Source organism: Pterocles gutturalis, unplaced genomic scaffold (genome assembly GCF_000699245.1).
Source record: "Pterocles gutturalis isolate BGI_N339 unplaced genomic scaffold, ASM69924v1 scaffold4505, whole genome shotgun sequence".
Taxonomy (NCBI): Eukaryota; Metazoa; Chordata; class Aves; order Pterocliformes; family Pteroclidae; genus Pterocles; species Pterocles gutturalis.
The window spans coordinates 23501-35064 of NW_010138027.1; positions in this window are offsets into that span (position 1 = coordinate 23501).

Genomic DNA, 11564 nt, shown 5'->3' on the forward strand with positions numbered 1-11564 from the left:
TGCTGTCACAGCCCTGGCCAGCACCTGAGGAGGAGCTCGGAGAGCTTTGCAGAGGGGGCACAGGGCTTACAGAAAGTTCTGAGCAAGTTCCTCTATAGACTTGTTTTAACTTTAATCATATTATACGTCTGCCCAACACTTCAGTTTCTCCCTCTTCACAAATGGTGACAGCAACACCAGCCACTCATAAGACATACTTTGAAAAAAAAAATGAAGGTCGTATCATTGCTGCATGCCCTGACCAACTCACACTCCAAGGAAAATACAATCGAGTAAAGGAGGGGAAGGGGCAGAAGGGGCTTTGGGGCCATTAGCAAGTACTCCGCAGGCATGGAGCAGAAAATAACTGTTCTAGACTCCTGCATGTTTCAATGGGAGGAGCAGGGATCCCTCAGCAAAGCAAAAAGCATCTATTAACAAACTGAACAAAGCCCCAACGTGCATCTGATCCCTGCCTGGGGCTAATGCAAACATCATTCACACTAACAACAGGACCCTGCCCCAAGAAGGACAAACTCATTATACCTCCTCTGAGAGATAAGACCTCAGAAAGCCAACTTTCTTCCTGCATATGAAAAAAGAGCAGCGTGCAAAGTCCTTCCAGATCTCCTTACCTCCTCTCTCTCCCATAGCTGTTCTTTTTCCTGGAGGAAGCAGGGCAGAAGGCAGCTGTCCTCTCCCTCACAGCACACAGAAACCTACTTTCTCCCCAGAGAAAAACCAAATTCAACTTATACTTTTAATCACAAAAACACAACAAAAGTGACCCAGCTACACTTCCCTCTCAACTCCCGCTTTCTCTGCGGCAATCAACAGCTTATGAGAGCATCCTGAGCGCTGGGGAGGGTAACAAGGTCCACCTGTGGAGTTAGAGCTAAAGGGGGGGGGGGTTTCTAGCATCTAAAAATGAGCGAGCTTTTACATATTTCCTGCTTGTCCACAAAAATGTGTTGAGAATTCAGTTTTCTCTCTTTTTCTTCTATTTTTTTCCCCTGTTGCAGGATGCCAGGGGAAGAAACAACCGTATTTCACTTTTGAGTTCTTGCTCAAGAACATAATGAAAGCTTGGAAATGATTTTTTCATGAAAGTGTCCACTTAGGAAAAAGGCAATTCTCTTCTCTTTCAGGAAGAAATGGTTTCATTAAAAAAGAATTAAAAGATAAAATGGTACTTCCTAATGAGAAGCCAGAGTCTCTTCTTGATTTATTGAGCAGCAACCCCAGGCACACAAACATACTTTCTGCCGTTGTCCCCAGCGTCCACACTTGCAGCAGGCAAGATTCCTGACAGTGCTTTTGAATTACCAGCAGTACTTAGGAAAAGAAAGCAAATCTGTCTGGCATGTAATCTGTCAGACTTTCAAGACTTAGCCCAGGTCAGAACTCAGCTCTGTCTTTCTGCCTTATTCAGCAAAGGAAGCTGAACCGTGGCCCTGCCTGCTGCGATTCCAGCCAGAGAGGAATTTGGCTGGGGGATGCATTCAGCGTGTTTCTGTTCTCATGGTAGCTCTGCAGAAGGTAGGTGCTATCAGGCAAAGTCTTTTGTCTAGACTGATGCTAGGAGACGGTAAGCAAAGCGTCCACCATGGCAGAACACGAACAGAATTCCTGTGACAAGCTCGTGCCATGGCAGCGGGGTCACATTGCCTCCAGACTGCGGGGCTGGAACGGGGCAGGATACTTACTGCACCCGCCGGCCCCGGAAAACTAATTGCGTTAGGAGCATTTATGGGAGAGAGAAAGGACGGGAAGGGTCAGGTTCAACATCAGGAAGTGACTAATGCGTCAGTTCTTGAGCTGCAGAGGGTGACACATCCCGGGGGGGCAAGTGCTGGCTGCCCCCGCGTGTCTCCAGCCGTGGAGCGGATCCAGACCAGATCCCTGAAACAGCACCGCAAGGTGTGCTCGCACAGCCAGAGCCACAGAGGTGCCGGGGATCGGCAACACAGGGAGGAAAAGAGGAATGTTAATAAGCAGGACCTGGAAACAACCTCCATCTGCAGGCTACAGATCTAGTTCTTGACTTCTCATGCTTAAATTAAAGTCCCTGATGCGCCTGGGCACCAAGCCATTCTAGCAGGGTTCTGCTGCTGCCATTGTATTTATAACCGCCATATCAATGCGCTCCACCCAGACTGAAATCCCTTTCTATTCTGAGCTGTGCAAGAAGAGAAGGACAGAGTTCCTGCCCCAGAGAATTCGCAATTCAAACAGGCTGCAGGACAGGGAGAGAGGGGCTCCGCGGAGTCCCACAGTGCACCAGCATCGAGTCAGGCGGATGTAAGGATACGATCCACTAATTGAATATGTTTGCTCCCTCAGTTGCTGACCAAAAAAGCGTTTCCATAAATTTGCAAGCCCAGAACATTGCTCAGAGCCGCGTCCCTAAAGCACTAAAGTCAGGGGCATCTGTAAGCTTTCAATCAGCCGTTTCCCGGCCCCTTGGGTTTGTCAGTGCAGAGCTGACAGCACCATAGTCCGTGAGCTGTGCTGCTCCGTCAGCTCCCGAAATGCTGATCTCCCCCACCAGTGACTGAAGTGCTCCCAGCACCTCATTACCGACTCTCCCAGTTCTCTGCCCCACTTCAAAGGGGTTTCCTGAGGCTTCGACAACAATCTCCCTGCTTCCAAGGGAAAGCTGTTGCAAGCTTTTTCTTTTTGTATGAAATTATTTAAGGGAGCCGAAATGGGATTTACCCAGAGATGGAAGCAGCTCCAATTTTGCATCCTACGGCGCACAGTAGAAGATGATCCCTGCAGTCAGCGGGGAAGAGAAGTCCTGCACAAGCCCCAATGTTCAGCCTAAAGAACTCTATCAAGCTCTAATCCTGCTTGCAAAGACGGGAGCGCTGCTACTGCCGTGAAGCTCTGGCAGTCCATGCTTTGGTGTGGGCTGATCGGACAACTCTTTATCCAGGATCCTGAGTGAGATGGAGGGTGCTGCTGCACCTCCCCAGAGCCTGAGCATGGCTCACACCCGGACACGGTGATCCCTCCTTTGACAATCGGAGCCTCACAAAGCAGCTGAAGACGGGGAAAGCCGAGTGCCCAGACCCAAACTGGACTTCAGGGCGCTTGCAGAACAGTGCCGAGTGTGCATGTGTGCAGACCTGTGACAGATTTTCATCATTGCTATTCATCATTGGGCATCAAATTTCAAGGAAACAAGCAAGCCCTTATTTCCCAGCACTGAAAATGCCTTTAGGCATCACATCCAGAGCAATTTCTCTCACTGGAAGATTTTGTGTCTCGTGTGCCCCTTGGAATAGTCACTGCGGTGCACTCGCTGCGGGGCAGAGAGGAAACGTGCAGCAGCACGTGTGCGCGATGGAGCCTGCGTGCACGCACACGCAGCCCTGAGCACGTTCCACCCCAGACAGCATGGCAACGGGAAACCGTGCCCTTCACACCCGGCGTTAGTGGCCATTCCACGCAGCACGTCGCTGTGCAAAACCCAGGAGGGCTGCACATCGCATCTGACTCCTAGCGAGCGTCGCTTCAGGCAGCTGGTGGAGGGAGATAATTAGAGATGGTCTCCAAATCCATAAATCAAAGAGAGAAAGACCTTCAAAAGGGGGACAAAAGGGAGAATAAAAGGACTTAAAAATATGCCCTGTGCTGTGTAATACTCAGGTTCTTTCCAGGCGCGATTGTGTTTCAGAAATAGCACGCTGAGCCTCCGCGAGTGACTTGGGAATGCAGGTGGAAGGAGGTGTTTAATCTCTGGGTGTTTGTGTGGGTTTGAGCGCTTTGCTCTGCTGTTAAATCCCAGCCCTTCTCTCCTGCATGGCCTGCCAGGGGAAAAGCAGACGGAGGTAGCTCCCCAAGGAAAAGCTGTCGAGCTGAGGGGACGTGACTGGCTATGAAAAAATACCCAGGGAGATTTTTCCAACAGTCCGGACACACAAGGAGAAAGCTTACCCAATAACAAAGTTCCATGAAGGTGTCCCTTACGGGAATCACCATTTCTATCAGCAAAGTCACAGAATAGCCGAGAGGAGATATCTGGCTTCACAGCAAAGGAGAAACCGAGGCACAAGAGGGCAAAGGTCCGTATACATGACAATGTTTCCCAACAAACATCACAAGTGGACACTTATCTGCTGTGAAGCAACTGTGTCAGTTCTAAGTGGCATCTTTCTGGCTGTGGCCTCTCGGATACTTTTTCAACCCCCTCCACCAAGTGCTGGGTGCATCACGGCTCAGGCTGGCACGCTGCATCAGGCAGCTGGTGCCCAAAGCGAGGCAACCCCTGAATTTTGCAGGAATTTCAGATGAAAGCTACTCTCTCACACTGCAGAGCTTTTCGTCAACTATTTCCCACTCTGAAAACAGAAAGTCACACGCACCATCTCCCAAGAGATGACAAAAGTGCCTCTGGTCTAACAATCCTACTCGCCCTTTAAAAAATGAGGCCAGAAAGAAAAATTATCAAGATGCAAACCAGGAATTTCAAGTCTATCTGCTCAAGTGCCACAAAATCTCAGCCCCTTAAAATTAAATAAAGTGCTAAAAAATTTCCTAGGTGTTTAAATAGGTTCACACTGAGGTATACTTTCACAAAAAGGGGCAAAAAGAGGCATTAAGACGGCATATTACTAGAATGCTTTTGGGAAGTATCAGATATCGTGATTCAAAGCACTTGATATCTTGCTTTTCCCTAGTGCAAGCCCTAGAATAACACTTTTCTCCATTTTCATTATTTCCAAGGTTTGGGCCAGGGTCCCAGGGTCCCTGCTCTATCACTGCCTTTTTCCAGTGTTTCATCTCATTTCCCCCAGAGGCTTCTGCTGGCTCTCATACAGCGTATGGTCCACCAGAGCGACACTTGAGAGCATCTGAAGTCCTAGTCAGTGCCTAAAGACGAGGCAGCTTCCTCATCTGTAGGAAACATGACAATGCATCTAACTGCTTGCTCAAAAATCGGCAGAGAAGGGAAATTCCAACAGAAGTCATGTTTGCAAGCTATCATGTGTTTCTTTGGTATGTAGACACCATCCAAGGCTTCCTAATTCTGCTTTAGGCTAAAAACAGCTCTCTTTTCCGTGGCTTCAGCTGAGCGACATTTGCCCCATGACATATAAAGTGTAGAGGGTAGCAGAGGTTCAAGTTCCAGGAATGAAAAGGAATGTGGAAAAGACACCAGGTTCTGAGCAGCTGCGGGTTAGATGAGGCCACTGGAAAAAAGCTCCTGCTGCTGCGCATCAGGCAGAATGGCGCGGGGGTCTTTTTTGGGGACGGATTCTGCGGAGTCTATCTGGAACTAAAGGAGAATTCCTAATGAAACAGAAGTGCAGCGCTCTAAATTTAGCTGCACTATTAATGCTCTTAAAAGCAAGTGCATCTATAGTCTGAAATTTCATTCACAGTGTTCGCTCCCATCAGGTCAAATCTGAAACCCGTAGCAAAAATCCCATTGATCTCAACAAGCCCCGTGCTCAGCAAACTTTTCCTGCCCCTCCCCAGCTTTGGGTGCCCGTTGGGTGGATGGTGAAACGAGACGGGCTGCAGCTGGTGCTACTTGTAATTCCATGGGATGCTTTAGCTGTCCTGGCAGCACAGAGCTTGCACAGGAGCTGGTTTGGAATCCAAAGGAGAGATCTATCTTCTGAATATCAAATCTGTTAGTCTAATATTCCTTGTTTGTGTTTTAAAACAGGCTTTGCTACTGCGCTCCAGCTATGTTTCCATCAGATGTGCCATAGATCATCCAACAATGCCGACAGGAACCGGGACTTGGCTGGTGAATTGCTTTCTGCTTGTAACACGCTGATCTCTGCGGGATGCGAACGGATGAGATCCGTGCGTTGAAGGCAGTGTGAGGGATGCTCCTATCAAACCCACACTGCAATTCATTGTTTAGTCAAAAAAACCTGAAACCCCCTTGATTTATAAATACCTGAGAAGAACATTCACTCTTTAAAACCAAGCACCCAGACCAGCTCTGCAGTGCCAAAGGATGGTCGGAGAGGATGGGCTGGATGGATGCTAGGGATGTGAGAGCTGCAGCTCCTCCACAGCAAATCCCACCAAAGAATCCCAAACAAGAATCGAGCTGGTGCTTTTTCACAGGATCATTAATAGCTGGTAACCCTCATTTATTCTCTCTTCCACATGCAGTGATGGGCAGGGGTTAGAAACTGGTTTTGGTTGTTCTGTACAGAATCACGAGAGCGCCATTTCTGCCAGCCTTAAAGAACAAACTCACCTGTCCTGCTAAACTCTCTCCTTCCTCATAAGGTCAAGAAGCTCAGACTGATGCATTAATAAAACAAAACCCCAACTCCTGTCAATCACCGCTGGGCTTATCAGTTCGAGACACCTTTCTGCCAACAGCCCGGTTCTATTTTCACCCAGCAGATGCTTTCACACCTCACCTTCCCTGGTGTCCCCACTTCATGCGTTGTTCACACCTAGTTTACTCTTAACGCCTCTCAAGGACCTTGCAGATAGGAGCGCAAGGATCCCTCCTCTGGACAGCCATGTGCTCTGATAGGGAGGGGGAAAACAAATAGGAACCAGAGTTGCTGTCAGCACTTGTGGCTACAGAGGGGGGACAGGAGAGAGAAGGGACAAGGAGTGTATCTTCACGCCTTCACCGCTGCTGCCCGGTTTCTCCCTGCTCTTGTTGGGAACAGTCACCGCTGATGGGTGACCAACCATCTGAAGAACCAAGTTAAGGCTCGCGGTCCCAAACTAGGAACTGAATTACTGAACAAAGTTTCCCGCGTTGCCAGACGTGCTGAAGATTCGCTGTGTTAGTCACCAGGAGTGCAGGGGCCCGGCTGGGTCAGCTCATCCCAGATTATCTTTAGGATTGACCTGCAGGACATCACATCACTCCCATCCTTCACCAGCTGCTGTGACTCCAGTAAGACGTGTTCAAAATGTGACTACTAACCCAAGCATAGCCTTGGAAATATTGCCAGAGCATCCACCTCTGTGACAATTAGGTCAGAAATATGAATCCCCTCAATATCAGAGTTTTTCCAGTAAATTCCTACTCATCTCTGGAATACGCACTATTTCAAGGAAGATGGTCACAAATTTAATTGGGATGGAAATAAAGGTATATGCCAAATATAAATTGACTTTAAAGAATGCTTCTAGTATTCAAAACCTATCAGTTTTCCCCTTCCACCTCAGTTATTAATAGCACAGGTGCAAAAGAAATCAGACCCGTTTCCTGGGATGAACCACGCCAGTGGAGGGCTGGCCAACCCGTCCCCTGTACGTTGGGCTCTTGAAGGGTATCTGGACGCCTGCATATCGGAACATTGCGTACAGATGCCTCGCTGGATCCAGCCTGGCTGCGATTTACCACGGCTAAGAATAAACGCTTGCTAAAAATAAACCTGTACTTCCCTGGCTTTCTTCCTTTCTTTGGGTTTTTTTTCCTCTCTTTCCTTCTACCAACTTCTCACTGCTCACCACTCCTCACTACTACTACACTGTGCAAGTCGAATATTCAGGAAGAGCTCTCCTGTTCGGCACCGCCAGGCTGGGGGCCTCCCAGCCCGCCGCAGTGCCCACAGTACAGTTCACTGACTGAAATTACTGATACAAGGACAAAATATTTATGAGCCAGGCTTCTGTTTTACAACCATTTTACAAAAACTATCATTTCATCCTTGTAACAATCGGTAGACTGTGTAAGAAGTGAATCATCAAATTGATTTGGATCAGGAAAAGGCTGCTTCTCGATGTCAAAATTACAACAGCATGAATTCAGAACCTCTTCTCAACTGAAAAACAAATTAAAAACCCCAATGGCTCAGAGAATACAGGATACTTGCAGGTAGATGAGGGACAACTACCACAATAGCATGAAATTAAACATCATCAAGTGCTCTCCTTATTGTTACTTCCAGTCAGACATCTCTACATCCCTCACCCTCCCTGAAAAGCAGAGTAAGACTGGCACAAAAGGCAGGAGAAATTTCTAAGACTGTTTCTTGAACTCCCGTTTCCCATTCTTCCTAAGAGGAAGTCACAAGCAGGGTACCAATCCCTCGCCTGTCCAAAACAAGGGTTCCTAGTGCTTTCCTCTGCCCTGGAGAGCGGGGCCAGAGCTTTCAGCTGTGCCTGACTGGTCATTCTGGAAATCCAACTGCCCGTGCCTCGAGAGAACCTGATTTCACAAGACATCAGAACAGCCTTTCCTGGTTCACGGGAGCACGCATCTCCCTCATCGTGATCAAGCCCACTTTGTATTCAGCTTCTACTCTCCCTCATGCAGAGCGACATCAGCTTAAGTGTCTTGATCTCATTTTTTTTCTTTTCCCACAATTCAGCTCTTTCACATTAGCAGGGATGGGGGGAACCCTCTCTGAAATGTATTCTTTCACTGAATGTTTCCAAGCAGGCTACATTTTTCATGGTCTCTATTTGGATCAATCACGTTAAAAGCTGATGTTGCATTATTTAATCTTTGACAGGCAGAGGATTAAGATGCAGGTTTGTTCACTTACAGGAAATGTCAGACTAGAATTAGATGATCACTGGAGGGACTGAACCTAACTGCTAAGATAGCTGCCTTTTCAAGCAGAAAATGTTAACCTGCTTGCCATATTTTTTCCCTGGGTTCTATTGGCATGAGAATGGGATTTATTAGAATTGGAAAGTTTGGGGGAAAATTATCCTGTTCTTTTCTTCAGTGCAAACAAATGAAAACTGGATATTCACTATCGAAGTGTACTACACCAGGTTTGGTACTGACATGATAGAGAGCACCCTAGAAAACGTACACTCCCATGGATCTTCTCTTCCTACTCAAGAGGTCACAGCTTGCCAGCCTTGGTTTAATGAGCTGTGTCCTGGGAATTTCACAGTCACCTCCAGACTCACAAGGGAACCCACAGGGGCAGTGTTTTCCATTTGCTCCTCTTTCCTGGAGAGTTTCTACCGTACATCACACGGAGCGGCTCACAGCTGGTGAAGAAGAAAAGAATTAGCTTGTATTCCCTACATGGGGATTTTATAATTCAATATTTATTAAGGTTGGGGTCCTCTCGTTCGACAGGCCAAACCGCTTGTTTTACTACGTGTGGGACAGATTACATTAATATAGCAAACCACTTGCTTCCAAGAACTAATTTGATGACAGCGTTGAAAAGCCCTGCGCTATAGAAATATTATGAACAACTAAGAATCCTGAACACTTTGTCTAAGGGAGCCTTGTGCATACAAATTAAACAGAATTGGAGTCCCTGTTCCCACCATCAGAACTAAGGGCTACTTTACAACCGAAATGACGCCTCAACGTCTCATTTTAATTTCAAATTCACTCTATAAAAGCACAGCCTGATCGTTTTCCTGCCTTCTAAGGAAGGCTTATGAAGGATGAGCAAATCTAAGCTTTACTTAAACGTGTACGAACAAAGAGAGCTATCAGCTGAAGATCATTGCGAAGCAGTGCTCCCTGACTTCATTAATTCTTCCAGACAGCTGAGAATCCCTTGTATGCAGAGTTGCAAAATACTATTGCTCAGTTAATATTTGCTCAGCTATCCCACGAGAAATTCAGAGATCTGTTTTCAACTTTTCACCTACAAGGAATGTGAAATATTCCATTATTTTGGAATATAGACTATATCAATCTTCATATTCATACAGAAAACTTTTTGAGATGCTTTCTCTTGGCATTTGGAGATTAAGTTGCTTCATTGAACGGAATTAAAATATTTAATTCTATCGAGATTTGGCATCTCGCTTACGCTTCTTTACCATCCATCAGTGTCAGAAACAAGCTATACATCTATTTCCAATAAAAGTTTGTATAAACATGCTTGTATACAAATTATCATAGGCTATAAATTCAATGTCAGACACTTCAGTGAAACAGGCACAGTGAGTCACTGAAAAGATGGAGAGAATTTCCTCTTTTGGAGGCAAGGATGTGTTAATTAGCCAGCAAAGCACAGAGACAAGACATGATCTAAGGGTGAAGGAAGGCTTCTGTTAATTGGTAGGAACCTCCCAAATAAAGAGGAGCTAATGGAAGCCTTTCTTCACCTGTCTCTCACAAACATTCCTCATTGTGAATAGTCCCTCTGCTTGCTTTTCTGCTTAAAATAGTTTGAGTTAATATGATTTTTCAGTTAAATGAGTAACAACAAGAGATTCCTCATCTACGGTTGTAGCAAGAATGTTAATCACACCTGGAAAACTACAACATGTGTCCCTCCATCATACCCAAAGGCTAATCGCGTGCTCCCACTTCTGCACAAAATGCAGAGTGTCAGCCACCCAAGAAACAGGCGGTGCAGAAGGGTTCCCAGTGACCAGTGGGTGCCTTCTGGTGAGCTACAGGATCCTGAGGAACACGCTCAGACCCTGCAGGTCAGCAGTGAGGCTCGTTTTCATGCCCCCACTCTGTAATTCCGTCAGCTCAGGGAGACATCATTCACCTTAAGCCCAGTTTTAGTTTTCCATTTCCTGCTGGCAAATCTCAAAACGTCAAGAAAGAAAATTCTCCCTTGTGCTTCTGGAATGACAGTTTCTATTGCCCAGAGAGCAGGAGAAGAACCCAGCGTGGAAAACAAAGAAAAACAACTTTACCTACACTACAGTTAATAAAAATTAAATGTCAAGCAGGACGAGGAAAACTGATGTGATAACATACAGAGAACAGGATCCAGGAGAGACTCTGAGTAATGGAAAGGTCAGGGGAGCCTGTAAATAAAGCCTGAAAGAGACCAGTTCTAGGAGGCAGAGAGCTCATCAGAAGAGCACAACCGCTCAGGCAACCTAACGAGTATGTTTTATGTAAATGGAACAATTGCTATTCCAGGTACAAACACTGTCCTTACTCTGAACACTACGTACACCCCATGACAGCCACCCAAACAAGGCACAAGCTGATGACACCCACTGTACAGGGCCACGGCTCAGGCGTGGGGATGACAAGCAATTCCCACCTCTGTCAGGCTGCCCCACAGAAACTGTTGGGTTTCCTGGGGATTTGGTTTGTACACCCCACCTTCTCCATCTCATCAGAGTGAGATTGCAGGGAAGATGACCTACCCTTCTTTTATGGGTTATACGATGCCCTATGACTGTCCCACTTCACTGTTTGTTGCATGAACCCAGCGTAAGAAATAGCTCCTGCCTCAGTGCAATAAATCCCCAACGCAAAAAATCAACCAGCTTAAAATTCAGGACATGCTCGTGGGCCTTCCTGAACTGGAGCCTAAACAGATACGACAACAAAGCCACACATGTAAGCACTGATTCGCACAGAATTGTCCAGGGGGTCAGCACAAGTCAGGGATAAAATGCGAGTTCTCCGAGTCACAGCCCATTGCCCCAGCCATCAATGACGCTGCCTGCTTCAATACTGTGTACAATGAGCGCGGCACTTTGTTCCAGGATAGCTGCTCATTTACACCAGCTAGGACCAGTGATTCCTTCCGTTCATCACTATGATTTTCTACGACGTGTATTGCAGGAATAACTGCAAGCTGTGCTCACCGCCCTGCAGATGCGACAGCGGCAGTCCCGCACCCAGGAGCTTGCCAATGCCCTGCGAGAAGCCTGAAAGCAGATGGATTTAAAAAAAAAAA